Raw genomic sequence first — 14,371 nt, 5'->3', positions numbered from 1 at the left:
AAAAAAAATGGCGAGTCGAGGTTGCTTTCTATGCTTATGATGCGAGAGCAACAACTCAAGCACTAGATTTAGATTAAATGATGACTAAGGCAATATTGCTGTTACAATAGCGGGCATAGCCCCCGCGATAGACAACGGCAGAGTCTTTAAAATTTCGCGTGTGGATAAGTGGTAGTATACAATCCCGAGAGCAAGAAACGCACACATGCCCTTGCGCACAGATAATAAAAAGTCAGTTTCGCCGCAACGGCGAAGCAATGAATGCGATAGCAACAAATTGGAATGTAACGCGAAGAACGGAAAGCAGCTCGAAATTTCCAGCGCGTCACTGAAGCGCAAAGGACGCACGAAAAGAACACACACAGGACGAGCGCGAACTATCATGCGGCACAGCTCGACACTGCAAGCGCACTGCTCAAACATAAAGCAGGACGCACGAAACAAACGAACAGGTACATACAGGACAAGCGCGAACTGTCACAATTGTTGCTTATTTCTGTTTGAACAGCGCGCTCCTTTCGCAAACGCGGCCGCTGCAGCGAGCGAAGTGACTTTCGTACGCTCTGTGACTTCAGCGCAGACATCGCCGGGAAAGCACAAGACATAAACTCCCCGCTCCACCCCCCCCACCCACCCCCTTCTTTCCTCGAGATAAGCGCACGATGGCGACCACGCCCTGTAGGGCGAAGAGCAACGGCGTTACCCGGCAGCTACTACCGCGCGAGCAGACAGCGGAAGCGCAAGGTTCTCCCTGCTTAAATATTGGAAGCGAGCGAGCTGGCCGACGCCTTTAAGTGCGCCCGTCGCGCTCCTCGCGCTCCTCGCGCCATCTCAGTGGTAATCAAGAAACGCTTATAAGCCCCTGCCGTCTCTGAGTACTGCGGTAAAAGGTGTGTATATAACGCTCGCCGTTAGCTACCTGAAGGATCTGCCTTTGGTGGGGTAGTGGTTAGCGCCACGCGCTGCGGACTGAGAGGTCGCTGGTTCGATTCCGCGCTTCGGACGCTTTTTCGGAATTATTTTTTGAGACTTTTGCATATATATATATATATATATATATATATATATATATATATATATATATATATATATATATATATATATATATACGCAGCATGACGACGGCGACGGCAAAAACCAGCCGAGACTGCCCATATAATTGCTATCGCAATTAAAAATAGCAACGCACAGTCGCAGTGAGCTGTTCCTCGCGCAGCGTCAAATAAATACAGCCAGCGGAGTAAACGCACACAGATATTAGATGTGTATTTATGTAATGAGTTATAACACAACGGAGGCGTTGTCTTCAGCAGTGAAATAAATAATTATTGGCCAACACTTTCGGGAGCGCTCCTCGCTGCGTCAGGGCATATATATATATATATATATATATATATATATATATATATGAAGGTATTTGAGACACGACGTACGGAGCACAGTTTATTTCAACGTTTCGGCCGCGGGACCGGCCTTCGTCTAGGAATACAGAGGATAAAAAATCGCGCACTTATATATGCCAATGATTGGGGGCCCCCAAACACGTGTTCTAGTATAATAAACAGGCAATTTCATATCAGTACAAAGAAATTTTTCACTGATCAAAAATATAGCACTGTGTGATATCACCATGTGTCAGTCATTGGCAAGTGAGGTGTCAGTCACTGATGGAAAGTAGCTCGAAATGACGATGACTAAGGCAATATTGCTGAGAAGAAATTTTAAAAATATAAAAGAAAGTAAGCCACCTACCAGTATGATCTGACGAATCTAGATAGAAAACTCTGTACGTATTTATCGAAACAAGATACCTCCCATAACCGCGCACACACACACACACACACACACACACACACACACACATATATATATATATATATATATATATATATATATATATATATATATATATATATATATATATATATATATATATATCGGGAGCAATCAATTAGCACGTCGGCGGTGAACGGCGAACTGATGCTATCCAGGGCCACCAACATTTAATCAGAGTAGAGAGACAAAAAAATCTGCCGACATAACTACAGACATGTAATAAACTGAATGCCACTACTGCGCTGTCAGCGTGGCACAGCAAAAAGCAAAAAAATACTGCTATTCAATTTTCTCGGCAAATTACTATCGCACCCAGACGAAGCGCCGTGGATCGTTTCGGACGAGGATGAAAGAAAAAAAAATGGGCACGTCTAAGTTCCTCACAATCTATGGGTGGACTAGCGTGTGTCCTCTACAACTGTCAGGACACGGTGACATTTATTCAATTTTCCTCGGGAACAATCAATTATTATTATGGTAGTGGAAGCGGAAAGCAAAGCAGTCAAGTTGTTCCAATTGGAGCATGGCTTTCAAGTGGCCTGCAGCCGTCTCCTTCACGTGATTAATTGTTTTTCAAATTAATATTTTGTGCTAGCTTTGCGCTGTTTAGATTAGAAACGTCGCTGTCGTAAAACTGGTTAGTCGTACCAATACGAATGCATTTGAACGCGATTAAATCTTTGTGCTCTTTGATATTGTAAAAAGAAAAGAGTATGCTCTGGCAAAAAGTGTTGTGATCGTTGGAGCCACGTTATAAAATCAGTTCTATTGCAATCTGCACCGTAGAGAAGAAATTTTACGAAATATAAAAAAAAGTGAGCCACCTAGCAGTATGACCTGCCGAATCTAGATAGAAAACTCTACGGATTTATCGAAACAAGGAGTCGCACTGGAAGAAAAATAAATCCTCCTTCTCCGGCAATCGAAACCGAAACCAACGCCTTTTCTGGTGCAATGGCTCCATGCCATCTGGGTTGAACAGGAGGCATGTGAATCGTGGAACAAAGTCGAATCATTCCACAACTGAACCCGTTCGGGAACACCAAATATGAAAAAAAAAAACCAAATCCAATTTTGCGGAAGCCAGCAAAGGCAGAGATATATTTAACGTAAAGTGGTTTACCTACAAGAGAACAGCGAGCCTCTTCTTCGTCACTGCAACATAAACTTTTAGCCTTTCTCCTGAGAAACGCGAATCACGTACGTCTACTTCGTAGCATCGATCTAAAGTCAAGTACATGCATAACCATTCGTTCTTTTTTTTTTCTCTTTACGTTTCAACGCAAAGGCTGTGTAAGGCTACACTGGCCAAGAACGGGGTATACCGCTACCGGACGTGCTCAAAGAAACCTGCGATGATGTCTTTACAATGCATTCACCAGCGAAAACGAAATAAATAAACACCAAAACAAAGAAAAAAAAAGGACACCGGCAGTTACGTTGACGAAGTTGAATACCACCGGTCGGTCGTAGGGGCTAGTTTCCATTCAAAGTCCGGACATTTAATCTCAGCCGCGCTGAACCAAAAGCACCCCCCCCCCCGCCTCCCACCCTCCTTCCTTTCAAAGAAAGGTAATAGCGTATGAGACGTGGTTCACCTGCATTCGTAAAACATGCAACGAACGGCCCCGTCTATTCATTTCCCACAAACATACTTCGAAGTTTCCGAGGACCGATGTCGGGCATGCGACCACGAAACGAATGCGTCTGTTCTCCTAAATCAATTCTAAACTTAAACTCAAAAGTACACCGTTGTAAAGAACCAGCGGAAGTTCGGTCGATTCCTATTTTTATTTTTAACTCTCTATCATAAAAAAAAAACTGCATTGTGCTGGCATCTATATACTAATCGCCAGAGTGTGATTGAATCTACCCCTCTTCCTGCTGTACGGCTCTGCGAAAACACAAACACACGCCCGCGATACAAAAAAACACGCGAAAGAAAAAAATGGAAGCAAGGGGCAACAATGCAGACGGGAAATTGGATCGCCTCAGCTTCAATTTTCGAAAAACAAAACACTCCGAAGGTATATTTGGCGTCCTTCCGATATAGAACGTAAACAAAAAATGAAGATAAAGAAGTTGACGTAGAAAGAGTTTGCAAAACGTACAAACGAACACAAACACGGGAACACAGACTTCAGCTTTCCCATTCACCTGTGCGGCGGACGCCGCTTCGAGACCGGAACTCAATCAGAAATAGAAAGGGGAGAACGACATGAAGAAGGAGTCAAAATGAAGTTGTTTTTTAGTTTATTTATTTTCGGGTCTCAAAATGGCGGCTGATCAGACAAAAAATTTGGGAAGAGCTCACGAAATGGTAAGGATAGACGGTGAGCAAAATTTTTCAAAAAAGTGATAAGAAAAGACAGTGGACTCGACATTAAGGCCAGGAGGTGGCAGGAGGCCAGAGATAAGGCTGCATCACGACCCCCCCCCCCGCGCCAGTCTTGCTCCTGCCATGAGCTTTAATGCACAATCTTTAATGCACAAGCTTTAATGCATAAGCTTTAATGCAGACGTGTCGGTGTCTCTGATGGGATGAAAACAGAGGACGCAGCGTAGACAAGAAAAAAATTGAAATGACAATCGTTTGTAAACAAACAGATAACACTAATAATATCCGGGATTTCGCCTGCCAAAACCACGATATCGTTATTAGGCACACCGTAGTAGAGGAATCCAGATCATTTAGACCACCTGGGTTTTTTTTTAACGTGTACCGAAATCTAAGTACACGGGCCTCGAGTATTTTCGCCTCCATCGAAAGTGCAGCCGCCGCGGCCGGGATCGAACCAGCGACCTTCGGGTCAGTAGCCGAGCACCGTGACAATTGTGTGTATATAAGCAAAAAAGTAAACAAGAAGGCAAATAAGTATGCGAACCAGAGGGACAGTGGGAACAGATGGGCAAAATACGACAGAAAAAAAAAACCTTTCTATCAGATAGCGAGAATTCAGGAACGATGAAATGAAGGCTAGAAAAACAAATAAGCCAAGTAAAAAAATACAATAAAGAACAAACAGGCAGATGAAAGGAAAAGAGAAAGATAGAATCAAGCAAAGAAATGGTTAAACTAAGTTCCCGGACAGGTTGCGCGTAGGATAGAAACCCCGGGTCATAATCTACGTTTGAGAGAGAAGCGAAGTGATGGGAAGGACCGGACAAGTAATTTCCGGAGCTTAAAGAGGAACCTTAAAGGACGCCGCAGCGAACGGGGCCTCCATCACAGCTTGGCCCGGGAGAAATGAGAAAACAAAATGGCGCCCGCGGAAGGCAGAGAGAAGGTGAAAAGCAAACGATATCAGTCTGTCTCTTTTGGATCTTTTTCTTTCGAACTTACAAGGTATCTACCTATCCGCATCTAGATTGCCGTTTTATTTGAAACTGAAATAACGTATATCTATCCGGCCTTCCAGGTTAGATCAACAGACCGGACGGGCAGGTACGGTCTGCTCAAGACGGATTATGAAAGTTTGGATTCGATCAGAAACGTCGTTCGATAACTTCTATCTGTTCTTGTTGAAGAAGAATGACAACAACAACAACAAAAACAAGTCACAACGAACAAAGATAGATATTGCGTTGCTGCATAGGTTCCCGGCCGCACCAGGTAAAATGTCGAAGCACCCCCGACATGTGGCCCGTTAGTTCTGTCGTATCACTTGATTTCGTGCTCTGTATGATGCTTCAAGAACGACCTTTAGTTACCGTTGTCATTAGACAAAAGCCAGAAACGGAAATGACGCATTAACAAAATCAAAAGGAATATTTGTGGATATAGGAAGATAAGTATGCAGGCTTGAAACGGGCAATCGCATACGCTGAGTTTCTGAGATGTAGGCAGCAAGGCAAACGGAAAACAGACGACGAACAGACGGCAAACAGACGGCAAACTGACGGCAAACAGATAGCAAACAGACTGCGAACAGAGAAAAACAGAAAACGCACAAGAAGCACTTTTCGATTTCCCAACTCGACACGCCTGGTCAGATACAGGTTGCCACGCCATCTTCTTCGAAATGCGACAGTAAGGGCACCGTGCATGTGACAAAGACGCCAAGAACACATGCAGCGCTTATTCCAGAAACTGGCGTTCTCTTATCCCCAGCGAACTTGGGAACTTTCACTCCGCGCCCATATTACATACATATGCCGAGATGAGAACGGAAGCCTTTGTTCTCCAAGGATCAAGAGAGCTGGGCGTCTCCCTTTATATCCTCCACACTGAGACGGGGCGTGCCAGCCTGAGATAACGTCAATCAACGCTAGGAAGGGATGCTTAGTTGGGCCCGTTATCGCGAGCGTACAGAAGAAGACCCGGGGGTCCAAAGCTGAAGCGCACTCGCACAGTTAAAGGCACAGAAGGCTTTCGTCGCGAGTGCAGAAGTTCCAGACAGACGATGGCAGACGATAAGCGAGAGTGCGAAGATTTGAGGAAGCCGTGGAGCTGCTAGCACCACGGGATCATGGTTCTTACTGTCCTGAGCAAGTCAACAAAGGCAGAGAAATAATGCTATGCGGATCTAACGGGCATATAATGGAATCTGCGAAACCAAGCTTTAGTAAAGCGACTGTTTAAAGGGACCCTGCAACACTTTTCGAGCATGTTCAAAAAGCGCTGCCGATCGGTAGTCGAGGCTTCCGAGAACACGCGAGCCAAATATTATAGCGATGCGCACGGCCTGAAATTTACAATAAATTCTCAAAGTCAGCTGAAAATCGCTCCCTCTTCTCTCGACAAATGATGTATTAGTCCGCAAAATATGACGCGATTGTCGGCAGTTCCACCACTGGCTGATGTTATAATCACGATAACACCCTCATTATTACTTTCGTTGTTAATTTTGAGTTCAATAAGTAGATAATATGTATGTTTATATTCTGTTATCGCGTTAAAAACACCGAACAAACATTAATATTAGCACTTCCGGTCTCACCGACAGCTCGTCTGCTCGTAGTTGCGTGGTTCTCTTTTCTTCGCCATGCGCAGTGCCGAAAACGTGAATATTTCTGTGCTTTTGACCATCGCCGGTTGCCGTTGAGAGTGGCAGCCGTTCGAGTGTTGCCTCGTCAGCTGGGAACTGCATCGTCGGCACGTTCTCACGACCGACCGAGGCAGCCGTGCAGCATGTCTCCGATAACAGTGCTGGCGTCCGGTAATGGCGGCGCTTCGGGGTCGTCTGCCAGTGCCGTCTTACGAGGCGGTGTATCGGAGTATGGGCCGAAACCGATCTCAGCTGTCATTCGTTCCAAACGCGCACGCAAGTTTGCATCCATGTTTGGCAGAGCGATGAAAACACTACGGCAGTTCGAGGTGCACACCCAACATTACCAAACCGACTCGCAGTTTTCAAGCACGCGCGCGATGGTCTCCGCCGCTCGACGACGACCGCGCGAGCCGACCGGAAGTGGCGCCACAGACCACGTGGTTGCGCCGAGACGCCAGAGAGAAAAAAATGCCGCCGGCGCTGACGTCGCCTCCTCGCACCTCCGCCCTCCCTCCCTCCCTCCTTCCCTTCACGCCGCGCGCAGCTTTCCGCGAGCTCGCTACGTTGAGTTGAGGGCGAAAGCCGCGCAACGGGATCTCTATAATTTGGTAACACCACTTAGACTTGACGGATTCGAAAAATTTTTGCGGCATATGACTCGTGAAGAGTCATACGTCAATAATGAGACTATTCCAATATAACTAAGAAAGGTGTTGCAGGGCCCCTTTAAAAGCTCTATAGCTAAATACAATGCGCGTACGATCGCTGTTCGAAGCTGCGATGTCAAGACTGGTTAAGCCTACGCGTGTGACGTTTGTCGAGGCGACAAGAGGCGTTTATTAAATTAGAAGCGATTACTTGGATCTTTAAAAGGGTATAGGTCTGAGCTTGTTGGTAAGGTTTCATGAGTTCGAAACAGCGCGAAAAATACGAGGACACAGAAACCGATATGTGCCCGATCGGACCCCTGATATGTGCTATCTCGATATGCGCCTGGTCCTGTCCAGTTCTTTCGGTGTCCTCGTATTTTTCGCGCTGTTTCGAACTCATGAAGATTACTTGGATATCTCGCAAGGTTTTCGACCGTCAGTCTGCTAGACGAGAACATCAGAGCGGTCGCGCGAAATAAACGAAGTTGTAGAACATATGTAAAAGAGCTTCTGAAATTCTTGTGGCCTGCCTGTGAGATTCAAAATGTTGGAGGTGACCCTAGTCCGTGATTTGGTGTCTGGTAATGGCCTTGGTGTCTGGTAATGTCTGGTAAGGGTAATGGCCGCCAGGCGTCGCAACGATCTCATCTGCTCACAATCTTCAAGTGAAGTAAATCAATCAATGTTTGTTCATTATCCTAGCAGTCAGTTGGCCTTTATGTTAAGCAATGTTATGCTCCCATATATCATTAGTATCCGATGTAAGTTCAGCCTGAACCATCAACCCCTATTGTTTAGAAGACAATGTCTGAATATTCGGAAAACCGCCAGTAAGTGATCGATAGGACGTGGCTGAAAGAAAAATCACACCATCTCCCGCTAAAGGGGACCATGAGGCGATGCGAAGCACTTTCGGCATGTTGAGCCCGCGTTTCAGAGGGGGAGTGGGGAGGGGGAAAGGGGACAGGGAAGGGGAGAAGTGGAGGGGAGGAGAAAGGGGAAAGGGAAGTGGAGAGGGGGATGGAGGGAAGGGGAGACGGGCAGGGGAGACGGGAAGTGAAGAGGGTTTGCGCATGCGCAGTAAGGGTGGTCACGCCGCACACCACCACCACCACCACCGGATTGAACTCCGCTATAAGATGCTTCATATCTAAAATAAGAGCGTCACTCGGTACCTGTGCCATTAAAAATTCACGCGATATCTCGTTTTGTAGTTGTGTAAGTGATGCCTAAGCGTAGTTTTATTGTAGGATGTGGGCTTACTTGGAAAGTTGTTTTCGGGTGTCATCGCCATAGCGTTTTTCATCCTCTTTCCCGTGTTCGTAAGTGTCGGGAACGGGCCCATAGCAGACGCATCTCCAAGACCAGCGAAACGCGAGTTTGGTATTAAATTTTCGCAAAGCTTTAACTTTCCTGATGTGTAGAGTCATCCATGTCGGCTTCACATCTTGTCCTGCAGAGGGTTTTATTCGGCAGCCACGCCATTCATCGAAGCGTTGGTAGAAAATGTTATCATTTGGCAGTTGTTTTGCACCGCAGGTACAAGCCGTTCATATGATTCAGGTATATTCACATTCCGCAAGCATGGGTGGTTAATAATTCCAAAAAACAGGTCGTGCAAACACGGACACAAGAAAGAAGTCAAGACACCACAAACGCCGACTAACAACTGCAAAGGCGCACAACGGCGGAAAAAAAAAGAAGGTAGGAAAACTTGTCTGCGCATGCCCAGGCAATAGGCGAACCTATCCATCCGGCACGCGTGGGGGTCTACGTGGAAGATAACTGTTAAGTCATCTGATCTCTTCTTTATGCAAATTAATTGACGGTTGACTCACAAAGGCGCTACCACTATTACCAATATGCCATGCCTCAATAATTAGACACGTTTCTTCCTTCTTGCGCCCCGCCACGGTGGTCTAGTGGCTATGGTGCCCGACTTCTGACCCAAAGGTCGCGGGATCGAATCCCGGCCGCGACGGCTGCATTTTCGGTGGAGACGAGAATGTTTGAGGCTCGTGTACTTAGATTTTCGACCCAAGGTGGTCGAAAATTCCGAAGCCCTTCACTACGGCGTTTCTCATAATCATATCGTGGTCTCGGGACGTTAAACCCCAGATATTATTATTATTCGTTCTTGTGCCGTTACAGAACTGCGCATTCAACGAATTTTGGCGTGCACTTACACTCTCGACAATGTAAAGATAGATTAGAAGGTGAGCCTCCGGTTAGCGATCTCTTATGTCCCAATAATCTCTGGTTAACACAGCGGCCCGTATCTCCTTCGCAGAGGCGACCGCAGCGTAAAGGAACCTTAAGCACTACACCTGTACGGTAATCAGTGAATTAGTTTGTGTGTTTTACGAAACAAATGTCAGTTCGCTTTTTTTATTCTTGTTTTTTAATAAATGCATTAAAGGAGAGGTTGGTGCCTATACATGGCTCCGGCTACTCCTCTTCCCTTACGTATTAGCGTCACGAGCTTATAAATAAAAGTACCCTCACTCACGGCAATGTCCTTTTAAAAGGAATGTTCACACGTCATGCATAATGTCCACGTGATGACAACAAGGTTCACACAAAAGACACACAACAATCGTTCGCACTTTGCCGATAAGTTCAACACATAGTCCTCTGTAGAGTGCGATCACATCACACAAAAGTCACTGGGCATTGCCCACACTTTAAACACAGCTGTCTTGAATCACAAGAGGCAACGCGAAACATGTGACCAGAGGTGTCTCAATGTGAAGTATAATTACAAATGTGAATCAATATCTTTTTGATATTCCCGACCGTTCTAAAAACTGTACCAGGGCGCGTGCAGCAATGTTTTGAAGAGTTTCTGTTGGCCATGGACCCAATACTTTTGCTAATGATAGCGGCCGTCTGTCCAATCTGTTTAGTTTTTGTAAGAATTTTTTACGGGAAACAGCATAATTTTTGCACTGCAGAAGGAGGTGTTCTATGTCTTCTTCTGCCGCTTCACATGTACATGTAGCGCAGTTAGTTTTTCTTATCCTATATAGGAAGCTCTTAGTGTAGGCAGTGCCTAGACGAAGTCTGTGAATTACTGTTTCTACAGAACGGCTAATTTTAATCGGAATTTGAAATTCCATTCAGGATCGATTGTATATAATTGAGAGTTTTGAGCTCCATTCGCGAACCAAGTCTTTCTGGACAATTGACCGCAGAGTTTGTTCAAGAAACATCGTGCATCACTCGCCGCGAGAGGTAATAGAGATAAGTCGTCATCTTGATGCGCTGCATGGGCCAAACAATCAGCTGTGATATTTCCGGTGATTTCACAGTGACTTGGGATCCACTGGAAAACGATATCATGGTGTAACTCTTTTGCTATGGCGTATGTCCTCCGAATCTTGTCTATTATCATCTTCGGGTAAACGTGCAGCGCGGCACAGACAAAGGACGAGAAACGGACGACACGAGCGCTGACTCTCAACTGAAAAATTTATTTCGTGCACAAACAAAAATTCGTGTAAGTCACATGGTGATTGCCAGATAAAGAAGAGAAGCGCGGGAACATGTCATTCAAAAATTATATTTTTTTATGGAGTGCGACAGAGGTTTGGCTGACACAACGAGCGGGATCCACGTGCGTATGATAAGCTTCGATTATCTCTCGGCTTGTTTGATCTTCATTTTTGTACATCACGGCTACTTCTTGAAACAAGGGTTCACATTTGCATCTGCTGCAGTGGGCGGCCAAATTAGAAGTCGTAGAATTTTTTACAGCGCCGTAGTGTCCGTTTCTCGTCCTTTGTCTGTGCCGCGCTGCACGCTTACCCGAAGATTTAATATACCAACTCGTCCAGATCGCCGTATTAGTTCTTGTCTATTAGTCGCTCATTCTTTCTCTGCACAGCGGCACAGATCTTGACTAGCTTATTGGCAGCTGCAAAAACACCGCACCTACTTCCCGCGTTCTTTAGGCTGTGAGAAACGCAAATAATATGAGAATGAACGAAGGGAATTTTTTAGGGCTTGCTTGTTTGCTTGACACAACCTTAGTGATAACCAACAGATAATGAAGCCAATGAAGGTATAGGAGACATTAATTGTACTGCTTTAAGTGTATGTAACAATGATGATACAGATGTGAAGAAAGTAAAGTGGACGAAAAGACAACTTGCCGCCGGCAGAAACTGAACCTGCGACCATCGGGTAAAGAAGGGAGGAATGCGTACGAGACGTTTTTTCCTGCCGCTTCTGCAACCGTGCTCGGACTTAACATAAGCGATAGGAAAAAGCTTGTCGTGGGTATTCCTTACATTCATTGCGTATCTCAAAGGCTAAAAAAGTAGGAAGTAGAAACGCTGTTAATGTTGTTTTACGGCTGCTAATAAACTAGGTAAGATTTTTATGAAAAGAAGGCGCCTGAGAATATGGCAACTTCACCTTCCGCTTCTAAAGTGTCCTCGCCTCGCACGTCTGCAATACTTGAATGAGCTGCTCATAGTGTGTCTGCTTTCCGCGGGATGTTTTAAGGCGAAATCCTTTAATATCTCAAGCTCGCGGTCACCGTCCGTCCTAGAGTCACTGTATATGCTACCTTTAGGTAGCAGAGTAGCGCATAGGTCCGGCTACCAATCACAGCTATGCGGTGAAGTCGCACTCCATTTTTGCAGGCGACATGCCTACCGCGTCGCCGATAAACATGTCTGGCGTGTCGAAGGCCGGCGATAAACATTGGCTGTCGATGGCTAGTGTTAATTGAGTGAGCTGCAGCGTCGTCGTCGAGAAATACAAAAATTGGCCCGAGCGTCAGCTTCTCCGCAATGCATGGTTGCTAGCGGCGTTGGAAAACATGCGCAACTCTGCTACCTAAAGGTAGCATATACAGTAACTCTAGTCCGTCCGTGCCCTGGCACTGTGCCAGCTGTGACCTCTCCCCCCTCACACTCTCTCAGCAATCACGCGATGGCACAGCGGCGCATAGCGTCAGTTGCGCTTGGTCCTTCAAACGCGCGTTGCGCAACTGTTGCGCAACACGGCGGCGGCGTCCGTCGGCAGCGTCCGACCGTGAACGCGCAAAAGCTGCGCGTTGCTCTTGCCAACGCGCGTTGCGCAACGCGGTGGCGCCGTCCGTCCGTCAACATACAACAGTTGCGTGGTGCGCCTTCCAACGCGCGTTGCGCAACGCGGCGGCGGCGTCCGACCGTCAGCGCGCGAATGCTGCGCGTTGCTCTTGCCAACGCGCGTTGCGCAACGCGGCGGCGCGGCCACCGCTGGACGCCGCCACCGCGTCCAGTCGAGTTAGTCGGATGGCTTTCAAGCGTCCCGATGATGATTCCACGGCAAGCGGTTCGGAGAAGCGCCCCAAGAATGTGGATCCCCCCGATACCATGGCATAGTCAGTCGAATGACCACACGCTTTCGCCGAAAACACTTCGGAATTAACAAAGCGCCCATATTTGTTTTTTCTCACAATGTCGACGGGTCGGGTCGCTCATTATGGCTACAAGTGACTAAAAGAAATCAGCAAGTGCTGCGGCCGAAACCGAATCAGGTTCATTGTACACACATTCACATGTATTCCTATCTGGACAACCTCCACTGATGCGCTGGTTGTTGATTCGGTTCACTGTACACTATACAGTAAAAGAAAAACGGTAGCTGAATGCCTTTAAACTTGAAAATTCATGTCCATGAGAAGCATAATTGTTTTATTAAAGATGCACTTACTTTTCCGGGGTTTATACTTGATGCGCCTGTTTCGGTCTCTGCACCGTGAACGCAGTTCAGTACTGCTCGGTATTGTTCAGTTACGCCTTCTTTCAAGGATCGACCCCCCACAGTCATAGCTCTGATAGTAGTAGAAAAGACATATTAATTTCCGGCAGGTTGCTATGCTTGGCTCCCAACTGGGGGCTGACGGAGGGATGTGCCTCTTGGCAGCTTCCTCGGCCTGCTGGATCGCCTAGAGTTGCTCGTCCAGGCCCGAACTGAGCAGCGCACCCGAAAGCCTTCATTGGAGGCCGCAACCCTTGAATTGCTGATTAATGCTGGACATGCCCATAGGATGTGATCAATCGTGGCTCTGATGTTACAACACTGGCATAGATTAGTTGGGCATAATTCGGGATATATGTGGTGCATAATGACGGGGTTCGTATATGTTCGTGTTTGTAGCTGCCGCCATTGAACGGACTGTAATAATAATAATAATATCTGGGGTTTAACGTCCCAAAACCACGATATGATTATGAGAGACGCCGTAGTGGAGGGCTCCGGAAATTTCGACCACCTGGGGTTCTTTAACGTGCACCTAAATCTAAGTACACGGGCCTCAAACATTTTCGCCTCCATCGAAAATGCAGCCGCCGCGGCCGGGATTCGATCCCGCGACCTCCGGGTCAGCAGTCGAGCGCCATAACCACTAGACCACCGTGGCGGGGCATTGAACGGACTGGGTCCGGTTTAGCTTGGGGTGTGGCAGAGGGTACTCCCGCCTTTGCATTCGGTAATGCTGAGTAATGTCACGGAATTCAGTGAGCCGATCGTCCCGTTCCCATACGGCCACGGAAGAGTCCGGTCGGGTGGCTGTTGCGTCTAACGCGGCCTGGAACGTGAGACCTCGAGCCACGTGGTGCGCCACTTCATTTGGACTGACCTCCGGGTGACCTAGGGGCGTGTGGGCAGGGAACCAGAGTAGTAGTACGCATTTGTCTGCCTTATGAATTTTGCCTGTATTTAGGATCCGCAATGCCTCGGGGGACATTCTGCGGCTTGCGGAGTTTCGCACGGCCGTTTGCGAGTCGCTGATGATGTAGCAGGCATTCGTGTGGGGCCATCGCGATAGATACTTCCTCCGCCGCTTATACCTGTCGGGTGATAATTGATGCGCTTGTTTTGCATTGTTGTGTGGTCTAC

This window comes from Rhipicephalus sanguineus, chromosome 11 (assembly GCF_013339695.2).
Source record: "Rhipicephalus sanguineus isolate Rsan-2018 chromosome 11, BIME_Rsan_1.4, whole genome shotgun sequence".
NCBI classification, from domain to species: domain Eukaryota; kingdom Metazoa; phylum Arthropoda; class Arachnida; order Ixodida; family Ixodidae; genus Rhipicephalus; species Rhipicephalus sanguineus.
Note: the sequence above shows the minus strand (reverse complement) of the source record.